At 41.9% G+C, this 20747-nt stretch overlaps 1 protein-coding gene across 1 annotated transcript in view; it reads right to left on the bottom strand.

Moving 5' to 3' along the window:
- RASGRP3 (RAS guanyl releasing protein 3) overlaps positions 1 to 14550 on the bottom strand; it is a 50893-nt gene extending 36343 nt beyond the window's left edge. Inside the window, exon 1 of the mRNA XM_076334295.1 lies at positions 14496 to 14550. The gene's annotated coding sequence lies outside the window, so the exon portion shown is untranslated. The remainder of the gene's footprint in view (positions 1 to 14495) is intronic.
- Between the last annotated feature and the right edge of the window lie 6197 nt (positions 14551 to 20747).

Below are 20747 nucleotides of genomic sequence, written 5' to 3'. Positions count from 1 at the left end.
CAAAACATAGAGTCCCTTCCAAGTCTTGCCGTCACCCCGACCACCACACGCACACAGACAGTTACTTTGAGCAGATGGCTTTCCTTAACACTCTTGTGCAGTGTAATTGCATTTTGTGTTCAACATTTTGGAAGTCTTGAGGTGGCACTACCATGGACTGTCTTGATAGATGTATTTAAAACAAGTGTGTAGGCTGTGAGCTTTTGAGACAGATGTGGTCAGGTGTAATACATTAGTGTTTAAAAGAAACAGGATACTCTGCCAGCAAACTTGTGGTCTTATGCAAAAGCACCAAATGGTGTGAACAGAGAGGGCAGCATGCAGTCAAGTTTTAAATGTTGGCTACTGTCGTTAGTAAAACCAAAAGACATCACTTTTACTGCTGGAGGCTATTAAGGGGAGGTCCACACCTACAAGTTACGGCAGTTTAACTAATATTAAAATGTCAAGCCAGCACAAATCCCTGTGTGGGCACTTTCACATGGATTTCAAGCAAGTTATATTGGTTACAGGTGCAAGCTAAACCAATAAGTTGGGTTTAAATAGGCTTAAATTTGACATACAGACTAATATTTATTTAGCTAAATGAAATTTAAACAGCTTTTTAGCCAAGCCAAAGTAAATGTACATGTAGCATTTTCCTCATTAATTAAAAGTGGGCTATTTTCCTTCTACTTAGGGACAATAAATAGAGCCACATGCAAACAGTTCAAATTTGACACAGAGGCACCTCTATGGGTCTCAGTTTATCCATAAACTTTGCAGAGGCCTGCACACAGGAAACTCACATTCTTTACAAGATTAGGACATTCTTGGGGGTTTAAGTAAGCCAGACCTCCCCTCGTCTCCCCCTCCTCCAAGCCTACACAACACATCACTGAATGTTTGCATTAAATGGCTTCCACCTGGCTGCTGGAGAAAAAGTGCTAAATGTGAGCAGCTGAACAGGGAAATCGAATCAGTACCAGTATGCAGAAAAAGAAGCTGAGAAGAAATTGAGGGTCTCACGGGAAGGTTTAAGGGTAACTTCCCTTCACCTTGCTACACCTTTTTCCTTTATCCTGTCTTGCTCATGTCCAGCACAAGCTCTTCGGGACAGAGTTCATCTGCTACCCTGTAGATGTAGTGGAGGCTCTCGCAATGAGGCCCTTTCTTGTGATTAGTCTCCACACACATTAGTGTAATTACCATAATAAGAATCCCAGCTGGGACACATAACGGCTGGACATTTGCCTACACAGGTGTAATTGAGACATCTGTTTGGGCTCAAGTCAACACAGGTCCTCGGTTACCTAATGCATGGTTCCTGAAGTTTTTCCTCTCCAAGCAGTTAAATATTTCTTGTAGGTGGTCAGTACCAGTTTATTTATTATGGTACACACAAGTCCATTTCTAGAAAACTCTGACCAAGTGGCATACGTGGCCGGGTTTCTCCAGCATCTGACGTGCTGAAGCTGTGCTAGGCAGGAAAGGGCAGTGATGCTGGGCTGTCAGGCAGCCTAATGCCACTGCTTCTGTCCCAGTCTATGACCTCAACCGTCACATGCAGCTGGCTGCAGGATGGCACATCTGGCATACTGATGACATTTGTCATGTGGAGCGGGGACACAGAACAAGGGAGAGATTGAGGTACTGCTCCGTGAATGCAAGACACAAGCCTTGCTGGGAGCAGGGGAGGAATGAAAATGAAATATGAGAGTCTTGGGCTTATCCGATGTGACTCACCAGTACTCATTCACCTTTGCTACACACCTTCAGACAGTAGTTATGCAATAAACCACAATAACTGTCGTACCCTATTACTTTGATTCATTCTTTTTCTAGGTCAAAGGGGAACTTCAAAAGACACTAAACAGAGTGGGATGTCTGTGTCTCAAAGGGAGAGAGGACAGGGGGATGGTTAAGTGTACGCTGCTGATGGGCGGCTAAAGCCAAACCTCATATTAACAAGAGACACTGCAGAGAGGATGTTGGTGGCTCCACAGCTCTACAGACTCCACGGGATAAAGTTTCACCTACTCCATTTCATTTGCCTACCCCAAACCAGTGTAATCTCTGTGATGGGTTGGCCCCAGCTAGCAGTCAAGCACCCACACAGCCACTCGCTCACTCCCCACACCTCACAGTGCAATGAGGGATAAAATAGGAGGAACAGGAGCAAGAAAAGTCATGGGTCAAAATAAAGAAGGGGAAATCACTCACTAGTTACTGTCATGGGCTAAACAGACTCAACTTGGGGAATTTAACTTATTTCATTGCCAATTAATATAAATATTTAATTACTGATTTGGGTAGTGGGAGACAAAGAAGACAAACATTAAAAAACCTTTCCTCCCACTTTCCCAGGCTCAGCTTCATTCCAGACTCCTCTCCTTCCCCCTTGTTGTTGCTGCAGTCCCTTCAGTGAGGCAACGAGCAGTGTAGAAGGTCAGGGTCAGTGCACAGCAGATTCTCTCTGCTGCTCCTTCCTTCTCACTCTTGTCCTATGCTCCAGCATGGGTCCTCTATGGGCCACAGTCCCTTCAGAGGTGTACCTGCTTTGGTGTGGGCTTATCCACAGGCCACAGGCCCTTCAGAGAAGTACTTGCTCCACCACAGAGCACCTTCTAGTCCTCTGACCTTGTTATTCCCTCCCTTCTTCCCTCTGTTGTTCTCTCCACCTCTCCATTCCCTTGTTCTCTCCATGTTCCTTCCCTCCTGGCATTTTCTGCCTTTTCTTAAACATGTTTTCACAAAGGTGCCACCAGCTCTGCTGATGGGCTCAGCTGTGGCCTGTGATGGGTCCCTTGCAAAGGCAGCTGGAAGCAGCTGTGTCTGGCACAGGGCAGCCCCTGGCCTCCTCCCACAGAGGCCATGCCTGCAGCCCCACTGCTGCCAAAACCCTGCCATTTACATCCAATACAGCCTCTAAGGCATGAGCATTTGTCACTTTAGCACAAAAGTATGCAAGTTACAAATTGTCAAAATGTATTTCATTATGCTTAATTTTGAGAGAAGAGTCCACTGGGCTAAATATTTACATTCAGGTAATCACAGATCACTCAATTAACATAGAAGGATATTATAAACGATTTCGGGGGCCTAGACATCTACTCTTCTATAGGAACAGAGGTTAAATGAATAGGACCATAGGTAAGAAACCAAGTGAATATATGGATCCGCTCATATGCACTACCAAACTATTAGTTCAGAGCCACATAATGCCTTGTAGGATTTCATAAATTATCATATGGGATACAATACATGCTGACCTAACATAAAAGAGAAGCCTACAGAAATCATGAGGAATGCTAATGGACAGTCACACAACCAAATACTTTCAGTAATCAGAAAGTCACTTGATTAAGGCTTGAGGTGAGCTGCTTAGACAGCATTTTGTTTAGTCTTCTTATCTCTTTCTGTGAAATATAACCAAGATGATTTCTGAGACAATGGAAAAAAAAACAGGTTTCCTCTCTTATAAACCCCCTAAAATAATGGATAGCTTGATAACTGGATTTGTAAAAACAACAAAGGTTTTGTTCTCAATTGCAATTCTAGCATTTTATGGAACTGGTTATCATCTACTACACTTCAGCTTTGTTCCATCCACTCCTATATTTGTTTCCTCAATTTACTGTGTCGGTGTTTGTCTCTCTAACTGTAACTCCAGCTAATAATGGCAGTAAAATCTGAACATACATCCTTGAATTATTCCATGTACTATGATGATCACATTTTACTTCCACTTTCCATGGGTCAAGGTAGTACAAATTGCCCTGAACACATCAGGTTCAAAGGAAGACCTAAAAGAAGACTTTAGTTCATCTTCAAAAAGAGGAAAACTTTCAGCCACATTTCTTAGTAGATTTGTCACAAAAATTGTTTTGCTATTCCCAGTAAAGCAAAAATAAAATTACAAATACCAGACATTTGATTAACGTGTATGACTCCAGGGGATGCAGCTCTTCTGAGAATCTTTGCCCTTCAGCCATGTTAGAGAACTCCAACACCAAAGTACAACCCATCAGGAGAGGACAGCAAACAGCAATAAGAGTTCACATACTCAATCTTTTTTCAGAAACTGAATCAATACACTGTCAATACCTCTTACAAGTTATACTACTGCCCATAAGCCTTCAGAGAAACTCTTGGCAATCAGCTTTACTATTCACAGACTTGCATACAGCTCTTTACAGTCTTTCATGAATAAGTCTGATTTGTTAACCTAGTCACATAGGTCAAGTCAGGGGAAAAAAACACCTTATCAGCATATATTCTTGACTGGTTACACCATTACATGCCTTTAATGAGACTGGATCAGCCCAAGAAAAAACATTTTTTTAGTTATTTTAAAACATGTATGGGGAAATAATCAACCCTCCAGTTCTGACAGACAAGTGTATTTATTATCGTATACCAGTTACAGAATATTTTAATATTTTTTATTATTTACCATTGCCAGCTGTATTCTCTTAAAGCCAAACTAGAGAAATCACATTGATTTAATAATTAGATTACTAAGAAATCCTCTGCCCTATTTACCTAGGCCTTCTGATATGTTCAGCTTGGAGATTTACATTTTCCCCCACAAAGCTTATTTTTTCTCATTTTTAACTAAGCCAAAATTATTCTATAGTAGTATAGTCCCTGGGTAGTGTCTTTTTTGAAGCTGTTAAATCTTCCATGACTTATGACAGTAAGTCAACACTACTTTCCGTTTCAATTGATTTTAAGGCAAAGAGGAACCATAAGAGCCTCTAACTTGTATTTAAATTCAGTAAGTTTGATATCAAAGTTCTTGTCTGATAAACCTGTGGCTTCCAAATTGATTCTCCCTTGGAAGAAGCTTTTTCACTCCATATAATTCTGTAATTTCCAGTTATTTCCCACTGTAGACTAACTGCTTATGGTACAATACTTTCTAGGCCCATGCTGGCAGACAGCCACATTGCAAACATCTGCGCCACACATTATAATGATGCCACAGGAATTACAGACACGAATGCAGCTTCTCAAGTCCATCACACTCTACAAGCTTGTGCTGGTCACCCAAACAGCAGAGATTATAGCTAAGTGCCCCAGAAAGCAAGATGTTAAAATACATTCCCCCTTCCCTTTTCCATCTCTGCAGCTACATTGTATCAAGAGAAGACAAAATTATTATCTGCAGTCACAGATACCGGTGAAGGGAGACTTCAACACCTCCTACCTACCTGCTATCATTGCCAGCATCGATGACCATATCTGATTTTTCACTCTTTCTGTTTTCCTGCGTTCCCCTAGCTGAAGAACAATCGCACTTGCTTTACATCTAATAAAAGCAAGGGTATCGCCTTGTGAAGAGAGGAGGTTAAGTGCGTGTTTATTTTTTCCTCTTTAGCCCTGTTATCCCATCCCTTACCTCACACCTCTCCCCATGAATTCACAACCTATACCTATCCTGGTGTGAGGAGTGGCCTCTTACTCCCCGTGTAGAGAGCAGTTTTGCTGCTGACCTTTCCTCCTGCGACTACAATCAAAACATGGGTCGGCTTCAGAAATATCTTGACCACACATTTACAGCCTGGGAAGTACTTATCAGTGCAGTAAATTGAAGGCAGCAACTGGCAAAACAATAAAGGCAGGAAGACGCTTTCAGAGACTTAAGTAATGGGAAGCTGGATGTCTGAGATGGAGCAAGACAGAGTTAAAAGGACAGAGGACAGGACAGAACTTTGGCTCCTCTTGCTCATTTGGCTGTTACGGTGCATTTCTAATGGAATCATCCTTCGTTTTCCCTTTGATGAATGTAGAAAATGGTTCACATGTAACTGCTATTTCCCCACAGATGTGCTAATAGGTCCCAGACAAGGAGAGAGACCAGACCAGTTGCTAATGGTCAGTAACCCTTCTCACTCCCTGGTGGCAGCTTCCCATCCATCTGGTAGCGGTCGCTCTTTAAAGAGAGAATGCAAATTAAAATGGTACGCTGGAAAACACTGACAGACACATATGCCAGTAGACAGACCTGTTGTGTGATCCTAGGAACTCATTGCCGTCTGCTGCACACTCACATGAATCAGGGATGCCTGCCTTGTGTGGTGCTACGGTTTTGCATCTGCAGAAGTCACCGATGACTCACAACTCACAGGCAAGCAGGCGTGCAAAAAAGCTGGTAGAGTAAAAACACAGCCTGGAGGTCAGGAGAGATCCAGCATCTTTCTTTGCGAAATTCTGTCAACAGATGCTGGACATCAAAATACGCAAGCAGTTCCTTACATCTAGTTATTTTCTACGAGTTTCCCTTGGGAAGATGGGTGAAACAATGGCAGGCTTCGGATTTCTTAATGATGTGGACAGAGTATTTTAAACACAGGCATACAGTGTTTCTTAGGCCAGTTCAGAGGTTTTTAAAATAGCAAGCCTCCAACAGAGAAGCGAAGGGAAGAGATTATTTGCTCTTTCTAGCGTGTCTGACCAGATTTTGTACTTTTTTTCAGAGGTAACAAAGCAACTGTCAGTCAGCTGACTAAACCTTGTTTCCTTACTAAGCAGTCAGTCAGCTGACTAAACCTTGTTTCCTTACTAAGCAGTCTAAGAAACACACACTGGTTAGTATGATTGCATGAAGACACACAGCAAACCTCTAAAACTGTTTACAATACAAGAAGAAGTCTACAGAGTACAGGATATGAGAACAGCGTCACCACAGTTGATTCCTATATCCAAGCTTTTGGAACAGAGTGAGTTTTATTAATAATCACGTACCTTCCTAACAATAAGACAGTTTGCAGCGAACAAGATAAATGCCTTTTTGAAAAAGAGAGTAATGGCAACACAGAATTTCTCATCAAAAGACTTGAAACACAAACACAAGCTCATCTGAAGAAGGTGCTATATATAAAAATATAGAGAACAGCAAGACAATTAGAAAAAGGGGAAGGAGCAGTGTAAAAAAAATCTATCTCAAAGAAAAAACAAGGAAAAGCATCTTACAGCTTCTGCCTTAATAAGTAATATATTAAACAAGTAATTTTGATCTTTAGTTTGCTAATATTATTTTGGTAGTTAAATATTTATTGTATGAAAGAATATTTAACACAGGATTGCAGCTACACAAATATCCCACTTGTGCAACCACAGAACAGGACAACAGGACTTCAGAGAAACAAACCTTACCAAAACCCATTGGTTAAGTTTGCAATGCTCATGTCTTAAGATACAACACTGTGATTCTCTAAACCTCATGTATTTGTAATGCAACCTGTATGTTCTGCCTAAAAGAGTAAGATCTGTAGAAAATCCCAGAATGCATACTTTGTAGAGATGCTATGCCAAAGATTCGCCATTATTTGAAAAGCAACAAGAGCAGTTGCTGTAGCTGTAACAGTTGAGAATCACATACCCCATCAAGTATCTTTCTGACTGTGTGGATAAAACTCCTTCAGTTAATTGGTAGTATAACACCTTTGCAGTGGCTGGTTCAGGCCATCCCAAATACCTGTCACCCTCACGAGTAACTTATTAAAGTGTCACGAGACACTTATTAAATTCATCCAAGCCTGTTTGCTTTGTATTTATAGAGGAAACTCATAACTATTTCCTCCTTAGCATATATTTATCAAATTTAAGGAGCTTATCAGAATTTCTTGAAGAGTCTGCTTAACTCTAATAATGATTTAAAAAAAAAAAAATCCTGTGGCTACGCAGTAAAGCTAATATGAAGTGAAAAAAGTGGTCAAGTAAGGAGAGGAAATTAAAGGGTGGGAGGTGTTAAGAAAATCTTGATTTAGAAGCTGAGATAGAGGCTTAGGGACTTGTTTTCCCTCCCCCAGTATTCGGCATTGAAAGACTGCTATTACAATCAGGTTTTCAAAACAGCTCATGCCTTTTCAAGCTTATTTACAGGAATGAATTATATTTCTACAAGCACTAGTATACCAGATAACTGTGGCCAAGTCAGAATTTACAACAATTTCTGAATCAATATAGTTAAATCAGTGCAAGAATTCCAAAAGGAGCAGATTTTGAAACACTGACGTGAAGCAAATTGCAAAAGAGCCTTTACCTCAGATATACCAATCTGAAAATTGCCTCTCTTATTTTGGTTCTGCAATGTGAGATGAGAACTAGATCCAAAAAAAGGATTAAGCACCGAAATCCTGGCTCCCTTTCACCTCCAGGGCCTGACTCCGGGGGTGTGATTCTCAGCCTGGTCTCTCACTTCTCACCTCCTCAGCCCAGAAGGTGACTGCCTAGAGCTTTTAGCCTCTTTCTGCATTTTCAGTATTAAAGTCCCCAAATGCCCAACGGTGGGCTTCAAGAAGCCTATCAGAGTCAGCAACACCAAGCAGTTCCCTGCTTAGGTCAGTCCTAAATCCTTTTGGGATCTGTGCACCAGAAACTCCTCTGCCTTGCCTGTGTTAAGCATCCTCTGGTCACACCTAGCACGTCACTCCCATACTCGATAGGTGCAGCCGTGACGCCCAAGATCTTTATCCAAGACCTCTGAACACTCCTTAAAGCTGTGAGAGATACAGGATCAATTCTTCCTATTAGCGGAAGGATTGTAAATCTCCCACTGTCTTGGCTGAGACTACAGAGTAGATTTACCAGCCCCAGAACATCAATGAAATTCCATATTAAATGAAATAATGAAGTTTCTTTGGGCTGCAGGGAGAAAGCAAGCAAGAGCATGACTGTATAATTTAAGGGGAAGAGCACTCACTCGAGAAGAGGGAAAAAAAAAGTGAATTCTAGTTCCTGCCCCAGTGCCTACTTAAGATAAAAATATACGGACAGTCATTAGGGCAGGGCCTGGAAACCAAGAGTTTTAGGAAGGGTGGCAGCTGTTCCAGGAAGTATGTGTTCATGAATTCGGTAAAGCAGAGCGTGAGTAAGCAAGCTAAAGTAGGCAAGACATCTTTAGCAGAGGAGATTATTATTAGTCTTTTAAGGAAGCTATTTCATGAACAGTGTGATAAGGCTGGAATGTCATGGCTATTCTGATTCAGATAACAAAAATCACTATATATCCAGACAGTAAGTTGACTCAAGCCCTAGTTCAGCAAAGATTTTCTGATGTAATTTGCGCCACTGGTAATCAATTACATATTTGCATAAACTGTTTTTTTTTACTTCCTGCTAGCAACACCAGAAATTTCCAAACAAGCTCTGGGTTCAAACACTGGGTCGCTGCAAAACAAACAGAACTTACCAATGCATGCCATATGAACCAGCACCACGATTATGGGTTGGGTGTACCTAAGTGAATTACGGGTTATGAATGGAAGCCTATCTGTAATAACACTATTTATTAGGAAATTATTTACTAAAGGAAATTAAATTTGGTGAGACCAGAGTTTAAGCTGGAGAAATGTTACGTCTTTTTAAAGAATATGAAAAAGAATATAGCATCATGACAAAGAATATGTGCAACCTTGGGTCATGTGTCAAAGGCAGCCTCATCAACCGTTTAGCAAGCATGCAAATATACCCAGTATAAGTCACGTTCAATCTGTTTGACCGCATCATGTATGACTTACTTAAATACTAGCCTCTACGACTGATTTCTACATTGAAAACCATTAACCTGTTTCAGGCATGGGGAGCAAAATATACTTCAAAAGGAATAGAAAATCCTTGTTCATCTCAGAGATCCTGTTCCTGCACACACTTCCCATACTCCAGACTCTCCTGCTACTCTGAGTGGAACATCTGTTTCCATAGTAGGGGTTGAAAAGAGAGGCAGTTTTAACAGTAGCAGAAGGAGTTGTGTATGGAAATGTATTGGTATACATAACACATAATATCAATATATATTAGCTACTGGTATATTAAGCTTGGTATGACTTTTGTGGTAGTCCAAAGCAGACATACTGCTGAATTATTAATATTAAATTTGTGTTAATTTAAGGTGATATAGTTTTTTTCTGTTTGCAGGAACTAAATATATAAAGTATCTGAACACGAATAGCTCAGGTTTCACTAATTTTGGACAGACTATTATGCCTGGCAGGTTCTTGAGATGTTGAAGCCTTCTCTCCTTGCCTGAGAAACTCCAGATCATTAGTAAAGATAATATGCATAAATCACAGGTGGGAGAGTACAGTGTAGAGAGAGTCAAACCATTTCACCTATTTGAATGTGGTCAGAGGACACTGCACCAAGGGGAGCAGTTATTCAGAGAAGTGAGACAGCAGATGGCCACCAAAACAACCAGACTAATTCTCACGGGTAATCGTATTTTCTGCTGAGCTGTAAACATCAGTGGTGTGGGTATTTCCACACGCCCACACTTTGATCCTGACCCCATACACACTTAGAGGTAAGCTGAACTTTCTGATGGGACCACTCATGAGTTCAGCTAAGCGCATACCTATGCACTTGCAGGATTAGTGTTTGTATCTGAACTGGACTCACCAAGTCTGTTTTGTTGATATTGCCAGTGCTTGTAGCTGATAATCTTTTACCTTCATTACACGAGAAGAGTTCTCCCCTGTCCCAACACCTCTAATCTGGTGGTCAGGTGGTTTCTAGATATGTTACACCAATAAGCAAACCTACTAATGAAAAAGTACTACTGCACTGGCTACTCACATTGAATAGAAAAACCACAGAGAAAAGCAATGAACAGCAAAAATCAGAAGACCTGAGAATTTGTTTCAGCTTTTTTATTCAAACACTCAGGTATAAGACATTGCCATTCCTGACTTAAAAGAAAGGGCCAACATGAAAACATGTCTATCAAATATAGCAGTGAAAAGTGATTATACCACAAATATGTTAACAGAAAACATTCTGTGCAAGTTGTTTAGAGTATCTACAAAAATGTTCTGTAGCCAGGCCCGGACAGCTTAGGAAAAAAAGAAAACCACACAAGTACCCCTTCAGTATTTTTAAAAGTAGTTTCCTCTCTTTCTTCAGGAACATCCTGGGAGTGGCTCCTGTGTATAATGGCATTTTCAACTAGAGAGAGGGGCTGGCAAAACTGTGATTACTCTTCAGCTGGATGTTTTGCTATAGAGCAGAAATATGCCCATTCAGAGAACTGTAAAGCTGCCCTGATCATTTCCTCAGAGTAAAGGAAAAGGATTTAACAGGAACCTTACAAGGCTCTCGGTGATACGAGTATGCACTGAGCTTCTGCAGGACAAGCAATGGTCATGCTGTTGCTGAATCTCCTCTACTATGGAAAAAAAAAAAGTTCCAGGATGAACAGTTTCTGTTAGGTATTGGACTTTCTGGAGATGCGTCAATGGGAAATGCAAGGGCTGAGCACTTCCCCAAACAAAGTATGCTGAAATTTAATTCCTGTACTTCATGCTATGCAGAACTGCCTTGACTTACATGAACATATGGGGGGGAGGTATATTAAAAAAGCTGAGCACGTGTTTTCGTGAGATCAGGATATTATAAAATAATATAAAAGACTGGTGGTACAGAGGTTGTGTCTTCTGCTCAAGCACAAAATCAGTGTGTGCCCCAATGGTGTCCCATGACTGGTGCTGCAGTAACAGATGTTGCAGCTGGAGTTCATCAGAAAAGCCATAAAGTGAGGAGAGCCTGAAGACCACAATACTCTCGTTTCTCAAAGTACACCGTTTAACAGGAAGTATCCCTAGCAAAATGGGTTGGTGATAAGGATTGAAACAACTGCACCCTTGAGAATCTTGTAACATTGATCAAGTTTTCTTTATTTTGTGGACACAGGATTTAAAAGTTTAGTCATGAGTCTTGAATTTCATTCAAAATAAGATACAGTAATGACAGCTGGAAGCTGCAAATAAAGCAGCGTTGTTTACCTTAAATTTTGTAGAGCCAAATGTTGAATTATTCTCCTTTATTGTAAATGACCCTAATAATCAATAGTATAGAGGCACGAAACTGAGCTCTCCTCACCACATTTCTTTGAGACAATACAGTGACTGCTGTGACAGTGTTTTCAGACATGTATTACCTGAATGCGAGCTCAGCAGTGCAGTTATCGATTTTTTACTATGCAATCATCACCAGTTCCCTTTTATACTACAATTAATTCCCAGGGATGCCTGAGAATAAAATCAGTTGCACAAGAGGCACATATAGCAGGCTTGTAATCCAGCTGATGCACAACCATATGGCTTTACATCAATCTTCTGCACTAACCCTGGCACAGTGGTTGGGCCAGAGATAGGGAAGAAGGTATAGCAGGAACAGTCTGAGCTCCTATCTATTTTCTGGTGGATTTGGGGTTTAACTTAGGTTCAAAGCGGGGTCCTTCAACAGTCCTTTTCATCTGACTGGGCAGTTTGCTTAACAGAGAATATTAATCACAAACATGGAATCATAGAATAGTTTGGGTTGGAAGGGACCTTTAAAGGTCACCTAGTCCAACCCCCCTGCAATGAGCAGGGACATCTTCAACTAGATCAGGTTGCTCAAAGCCCCGTCCAGCCTGGCCTTGAATGTTTTCAGGGATGGGGCATCCACCACCTCTCTGGGCAACCCGTTTCAGTGCTTCACCACCCTCATTGTAAAAAATGTCTTCATTATATCTAGTCTAAAGCTACCCTCTTTTAGTTTAAAACCATTACCCCTTGTCCTGTCGCAACAGGCCCTGCTAAAAAGTTTGTCCCCATCTTTCTTATAAGCCCCCTTTAAGTACTGAAAGGCTGCAATAAGGTCCAGCTTTTCATCCACCAGCACCCCCAAGTCCTTCTTGGCAGGGCTGCTCTCAATCCCTCCATCCCCCAGCCTGTATTGATATCGGGGGTTGCCCCGACCCAGGTGCAGGAACCTGCACTTGACCTTGTTGAACCTCATGAGGTTCACATGGGCCCACTTCTCAAGCTTGTCCAGGTCCCTCTGGATGGCATCCCGTCCCTCAGGCATCAACCGCACCACTCAGCTTGGTGTCGTCTGCAAACTTGCTGAGGGTGAAACATAAAATACAATGTCTAGAAACAAGCACCCTGTGGCATAGTCTTACCCAAAATGAAGAATTCCTACAATTCTGAAGAAAAAGAGAGTTATTCTGGGTCAGAATGAAAAAGTGAGAGCAGATCAGTTATTCTCCCTGCCCCACATGGGATGGAGACCCGGACGGGCCTAAGGGGCCCCACTGCAGCCAAGGTTCCTGGGGGACTAGGTGCTCCTGAGCGCAAGGGCAGGCACCTCGGGGCCCCGCAGGCCTGCTGCATTCATGGCGTCGTGTGCCATCTGCGTGGGAGGGCTGCAGTGTAACCGCAGGCTGATAGTACTTGAGCTCTTGGTTCAAAGGCAGTCTACCCTCAGAGATGTGAACAGGCAGGAAGCCAGGCAGACTTCTGGTTTTGTGAACAATTGAAACTGATTGACATTTTCCTATAAAATTTCCAGTTAACCAGCAAAGCCATGAACTATGCTTTAAAAGAAAAATAAAAGCCTTCAGGGAGAAATAAATAAAGTTCCTCTTTCTACATGAGAAATCTTTGAATCAGGATTATTCTCCCCATCTTTAAAGGAGGGACTGCATGATTCACTAAACTTGCCAGTTTCCCCTTGGTCCCATTCTGAAATTCAGGCTTTTTGACTTCATATACACCTTCCTCAACAGGACCCCACTGCTCTCCACCTCTGTCCCTCTCAACCTTCCCCAAAGCACCTGACATCCCTCAGTCTCAATGCATATCAAGCTCCATCACCTGTTCATTTGTTCCCATTCCTCCTAGGTCTTCCTCCAAAAAACCCAGTCAATCTCTACAGAAATAATTGATTAAAAGTTCCTTTATATATATCCTATACTCCAATTCCTGTGTCATAAAGCAAAACTTCACACCAGAATAGTAAAAAATTATCAGATGGGGAAATCAATCATTCATGAAGCAAAAACATCAAAAATGCAAGTATCCAGAAATACATGGAATTAAAAACCTGGAGATATTTAGGAGACTTGCTCCCTATTCTTAGGGAGGATTTTTTTAATCTTCATGATCTAATTATGCATTATTATCCAGAATGAATGAATTATATCTTAATCAGTGCATCTTCACTGTTCTGTATTTCTCTGCTTCTACCTTTTTCTTCCCCAAAAAATCTCTTCATTCACCCCCAAAAAGTAACCAGTCACAAGCAACTTTCTTCAGATGATCACACAATTTTGAGGGGACCTCTGTCAATTCCTTACATGAGTACTTTTAAGCCAAATACTGAAATTGCTCTATATTCACGTTGCATCATTACCTATTGACTAGCTCTACCGAGAAAGGAAAATACGTTCATCATAAACAACCTCTTTACACCATCAACTGAGTAAATAAGCACCATTTTCCCTCCCCGGCTAGCATGAGGACAAAACACCGTACCTGTCTTGTTCCCGCAACAGCAAAAACAACGCTATTGTTAATCACAGGTCAGAAAAATATAGGCATTCTGAGCATGAATGACTGCTTATCAATGAAGTGACAAAAATATGCCTCACACTTAAGTGTTTTTACGAAAGGTCTAGGATGAAAATAGGAAAGCAGTGGCAGTTTAGAAAAAAAACAAAAACAAAACCAGGGAAAATCACTTACTGTACTTGATTCTGCAGAGGTATTCAACACAAACATCACCCTTCCTTGTCCAGCTGCCAAGTGCTAAAGCATGAAATGAGCAGCTGTTTCCTTCAAGCTGGGGCTGTGTGTCTTAACTAGTCACATGCCCCTCCTGATAAATCTCACTGCCGTGCCAGGAGGTCAGAATCTGAAGATCATTATTCCCCTTATTAGAAAATCCTTTTCACAACAGCAGCCTTTGCTAAAGCATTTGACTGGAACATGGTGCTATGTGCTCCATAACTTTTTTTTTTTTTAATGACTAACACCAAACAGTAGATAAGCCTTAATCGACAGTAGGGGCAGCACAAATGGAAAGTTAAACACAACCCTGCTGATCGCTTCAGGTTTGTTTCTGACTTCATGATTTGCTGTGTTTAAATTTAGGAATTTAAACACATGACAATTTAGGACAATTTAAAACGCTGTGGTGTTCATAGCATCTTTAAGACCAGGCCACTCCACAGATCATGCAAAATATGTGAACAATCCCACTTTTGGCGATTAGTTGTACTTAATGGGCAACATCACTACCTTTTGTGTTTGGATAGCAGAGTGATGAGTGCCCTATTAATACTGGAGATCATTTTAATTTTGGTATCTAGCATTTTTACAGCACAGATTATGGGGCTGCATTGTGACAGACATTGTCTAGTCAGACTGTGATAGCCCTTTTGAGGTGCGGACTATCAGACTAAATAGAGAGAGCAAAATGGGAAACAAAAGCATCCTTATCCCCATGTTCCCAGATGTAGGACAAATGAAGGAGAAACACTGAAGTCAAGAAATGAACAGATTCTGATGGAATTTTCCAGGGTGATATGTAGCCATACGTTACTGAAATTCAGTTGAGACTCTGCGCCTAATTCCCTTTAGCTTGGTCACATATTTAAAGATATTTAGGTATTTAAGGACAGAAGCATACTGTCAATGGGATTTTGAGGGTGAGATGCAAAACATACTTTTTTGAAATGCGTAATTCCCATCCCACATACAGGATAAACTGTGCTGAAACTCTGGAATTACTTTAGATTGAAAAGACTGACAGGACACAGGCAATTGCCATACCTCAGTATAGGATGTGGCAATGGTATTTTATTGTTTGGTAAGCAATCCAGATCTTGCAAGATCGCACAGTCTCATTGGATTATAAAGGGCATTATAGGGCATTTTTCTGAAATACAACCTGCAGTAATAGTTAGTACTGCAACTGAGATTTGAACAAATTCAAGAAATTGCTCAGAGCCAGATAGGTGCCTGTTGTTAAAATTATTAAATTATAATAGCATATCTAGCTGGCACATTTGTCAGAACCCGATCAAAGCCTGCAAATCACTGAAGATGAAGGCTGCAGCAAAAAAGGGTTAGTCAGGATGCTTCCTTTGACCTTACCCAGCTCTTCATATTATATAAACTCGCACATGGTTACAAAACCATGCAGCATCCTCGCTGCCAGCACAGCCTGGAGCTGGGAAGACGCCCTCGTGCTAATTACCCGTGCCTTTGTGGGTCTCTCGTTTTCACAGTACCGCGGGGAAACCACTGGGTTTCCTTGACGAGTTTTCATGGAAAAAACCTCCCACATTACATGGACTCTCATAACCCAGCCAGGCGCGGGCGCACCCAGCCTGTCAGAGGACCTCGTCGGCAGTCTGGGAGGTGAAGGTGCCCCGAGTACCCGCGGCCGGAGCCCCAGTGAGGGCCCTCCCGCCAGCATCCCGGACCCCCGACCTTTCCCTGGTAACGCCGCAGGGTTTGGTGCCTTGGTTGGCCTCGTCTGCCTCTGCGCCCACACGCTGGTAACGTACGTAAACAACAAATAAGCGAGAAGGACGCATCAGTTGAAAGTCTCTTCAGTTCGTGGCCGGGGAGGCTCGTTCCTGCTTTTCGCCGGGAGGACGCGCCCGGCGCGGCAGCTTCCCTCCCCTCGCCGGCGGCGGGGCAGAGCCGCTAGCGCGCGTCCCGCCAGCCGTTAAGACCGTTAGGACCCTCACAGAGGGCACGGCGACGCCCTCAGCGGCGGCACTTCTAAGAGGCTTCGCCCTTTCGGCCAGACATTTCAGAGGGCAGAAGCGCACCAGGCGCGAAAGGGGACGGACGGGCGCCCCTGGATGTCACCCAGGGCCCGGGTTCCCGGCCGAGGGCCGGGGTTGAGGGGCGCCCGGCGCCGGCTGGGCCAACGGTGCTCGCCGCCGGCGGTGAGCCCGAGAGGCGCTGCGGGGAGGCCCCACAGCTGCCCCCAGCGGCCTGAGCTCCCCGGTGCAGCCACCTTAGACCCCTCACTTCGGAGGCCTGAGATGTGGGTTCGTGCTTGTTTCAAGTTCAGGCTTGAACGCAGTATGATGCCAGGCCTCTGTTCTGCATTGGTAAAAGGGGTAAGTACGTGCAGCGCAAGGAGGAATGCTTCTGGAATAGTAGGTTAACGGCTATGCAAACAGCAAATGTTTCTTGCAGACGTGCAGCACCATTTTCTTCCAGTGCACAGTCAGGCTTGGCAACATGTCAACAAGTTGCTCCTCTTGGCCGTCATGGGAGGCTGCATTGAGGAGGCCTCCCCAAGCTTCCTTGGGAACTTTAATCAGACCTCTAAAGAGAGTGTCCCTGTGCATGGAACTCTGTGACCCTGGGGCCTTCTGAGCTGCTACGGAGGCTTTAAAAGAGGGGTAGAGGAGATTGTAAAAACTATGAATTTAAGAATGAGAAATAAGCCCATGAGGAATGAGTTCATTTAAGTTTAGGACACTGGCGGAATGATAATTTCAAAGAGGGACTGAGAGCTGCCCCTGCAGAACTGAGTTGGAAGCTCCTGCAGACCCTGGCCACGGATGGCTGCTCACAGAGCTGGGCATAAAATTTCAGGCCTTGCTCAGAGAAGGAAAAAGCACTCACTGTCCTTTAAGTCATGGCCCATTGACCAAATGAGTTATCTTTGATAAATGCCATTTCATTTCCCCTAAAAAGCATTTTCATTTGAGAGCAAGGGTAACAGAACTTTACATGCAGCTTTAAAATTAATCTTAAATTTCTTTATAAACTTTGTTACAAAATTACTCCCTGCTGATACTGAAGAAAACATGATTGAAATGTGTTCCACAATAGTTTACCAGTCCACAAATGCCATTAATATTACTTTGTCCATTTCTCTGATTATGCAATATCAATCGCACTCTTTTACATTTATCAAGACCCTTTGATATCATTGATTAAATACTGGTAGTACCTGGGCCATTTGAAATAGCACACAGAACAGAGTCATCACTCTGCACTGAATAGCGGCCTATTTTTATTTGGTAGTCATGCTCCACATAGGAACATAATTTGATGATAATGACTGAATGGCAATATTCCACAAACAACTTGGGATACACTCCTTGAAAAGAAAAGGAACCTTTGTACTTTCTAAAACGAGTAGACAAATAAATGATTTTTTTATGGCTCAGTAAAAAATGCCATAAACTCTGATCGTGGCTTATGTGGGAAAAAGTTTATTAGTTCCTCATGCTAGATGGACAGATTTAAGTCATCATGAAACAGAACAGAGAGATAGTTTGGGTATAATTCCTGAAAATAAAAATCTCAAAAATTTTGTGGAGTTTTTTTTTTTTCTTGTTCTCTCCTTTTTTTTAAGAAATACCAACATACAAAAAAGATAAGGTAGCTAATGCAGACACAATGAATATAATGTTGTGTTCTTATATCTATCAGATGGCATCTTCTATATGACAAAAGCTTTGCTGTTTGTTACATAACAGTATATTAGCTTTTCTTTCTGTGGAGAAAATGGCTCAAGGTTGGATTGAAAAGGGTACATTTTTCTCTGTGGACATTGATGCCTCAAATAAAAACTAAGAAATGAACATCGATTTCTCAGACATGCTATGAGAAATACTGAACAGGAACAACAAAAAATAAGTACAGTTAGCACTGAATTGTGATAAGGATGGGTGCATGCAAGGTTAAAATTTTAATGTCGAATAGTATGGATTGCTTTTAGAAAAGTCACAAAGAACTAAAGAATGGAACAGTTGCCCATTTTGGTTCAGTTTGAGATCAGAAAGTTGTTTGCTTTTATTGGTGCTGGATAAATGGATCCAGAGCCTCTCCTTGCTGTAGGAGAGGCTTTATTTCATGGCTTGTTTTTAACTATTGTTTCTCTTATCTTTTCAGACATACTTGGCTATATCTTGCTTATATGTCATTTAATTAACTATAGGTGCATTCATTTATAAATTGATAGCTGGTAAAGAGTTTATCTCAGCATCAGTGCTTTGATACTGTGCAAAATTTTGGAATATAGAATTATTTTCTGAATATGGCAGTTATGGATGGCTGTTTTGTGGGTTGCCTGAAAATGTCTTTTTCTGTTAACGTGTTCTTCTGGAGTTTATGTAACAGGAGGTAGGATTCTCAGTGGACATAAATGTCGGGTTATACTAACTGCAAGTCTGTGTTACTACACTTGTTTCTTAAATGGTTGCACTATGATTTGACTGCAGCCTTTTAGAATATGTGGAATCCATAACTAGTAAACAGTGCCTCGTTTGCTGGTCTGCCTCACTGCCTCAGATATTATATAGCCTTCACTATCAGCAGAAGTGAATGAAAGCAGACCATGGAAGCCTTCACTAGACAGGATGTTTTATAAATACCTAAGTGCAATTAAAAAGTCTGCTATAAATAATCCAACAGCTTTTACAGTAAGCTGCCAGCTGAAGGGCATTTGAAGGACATAATGGAAAGGAAATTTTGCTGAAAATATTTTATATGTCTTTCAACCATACATTACTTTAAATCTGTAGGGTATGTTATATCCCTAGTAATCTAAGTCAATTCCAAGTTCTTCAATATAATGCTGTAGGGGGCTCAGGAGTACTGCAAATGCACCGTGTACCTCCCCTTTCACACCTAAGGGTACACCCAATAGTCATGCTATGGCTAAGAAAGCAAGAGCTGAGAAGATAAGGTATCATCAAATTAGGTCATCTTTAGGTATGACCTTTGAAATCAGTCCTTTCTTTATATCCGCAATTATATGTCATAGGTGGAGCTGCCTTAAGTGATTTGGTCATGCTATTCCCACCACTCTTATACAATCCACCCTTATCATCAAACTTCATCCTTCCACCTCCCATCTCTACCTCCTGGATCCTCTCTTTTACTTTTATACATCTAAGCTTCACAGTTGGATTAGATGATCGTTGTAGGTCCCTTCCAAATGAAATATTCTGTTCTGTTCTATTCTATTCTGTTCTGTTCTGTTCTGTTCTATTTCTCTCCTATCCACCTCTTCTGCACCTTAGCACCTTCACTGCACTTCCCTCCTCCTAACTGCAGTAACCCCTTCTCCATATTCCTCTCCATTCCAGGCATACTGCTTCTGGGTTTTCCACTATGCAGACCAAGTGCTTAGGAGAAAATTAAGAGCCATCCACAAGTGGTGGGAAGATGGCCGGGAGGATGGGTAGGAGCCTGTCTTGAACATGGCATGAGAAGCATTGAGGGCATGGACCATTGGCAGAGTGGCTAAGGTGCAGAAGAGGTGGATAGGAGAGAAATAGACTAGACTAGACTAGACTAGACTAGACTAGAGTATTTCATTTGGAAGGGACCTACAAATGATCATCTAGTCCAACTGTGAAGTGCAGACGTATAAGAGTAAAAGAGAGGATCCAGGAGGTAGAGATGGGAGGTGGAAGGATGAAGTTTGATGGTAAGGGTGGATTGTATAAGAGTGGTGGGAATAGCATGACCAAATCACTTAAGGCAGCCTTTTCACTCATGTACAGTACTAGTGGCTCCCTTCTCCTTTTCCTTCTTTCCTCTTGATGTTCAGCTTAGAATCTGTGCTCTGGTTTGTGGAAATGCTGTGCACTCACAGCTGTAAGTCAATGGTAATTGTGCCTTAACTTGTGTAATATTTTCTCTGAAGAAGTATAGGGAGATACTAGATTTTAGGGATTACAAATTTGGCATGAAAAATAGGGGATAGTCTTAATTTTTCTGTACCTTTGGTCCTCAGATTTAGAAAGGGGATGGCAATGACTAATGGGGTGAATGAGGAGATTTTTTTTTCTATGCATGCAACATTTTATAAGAAATCTCAAACCTACTCAAACAAAAACCAAACCTACTCAAACAAAAAACAAATCCACAAAACCAACTCTCCTCCTCCCTTATTCCCTCCTTCCCGAAATCCACAGCATTCATAGAGAAGCTGGCAATTTATAGTTC

This window comes from Aptenodytes patagonicus, chromosome 3 (assembly GCF_965638725.1).
Source record: "Aptenodytes patagonicus chromosome 3, bAptPat1.pri.cur, whole genome shotgun sequence".
Classification (NCBI taxonomy): domain Eukaryota; kingdom Metazoa; phylum Chordata; class Aves; order Sphenisciformes; family Spheniscidae; genus Aptenodytes; species Aptenodytes patagonicus.
The sequence above is the reverse complement of the archived record's forward strand: the minus strand, read 5'-3'. Positions and strand labels throughout refer to the sequence as shown.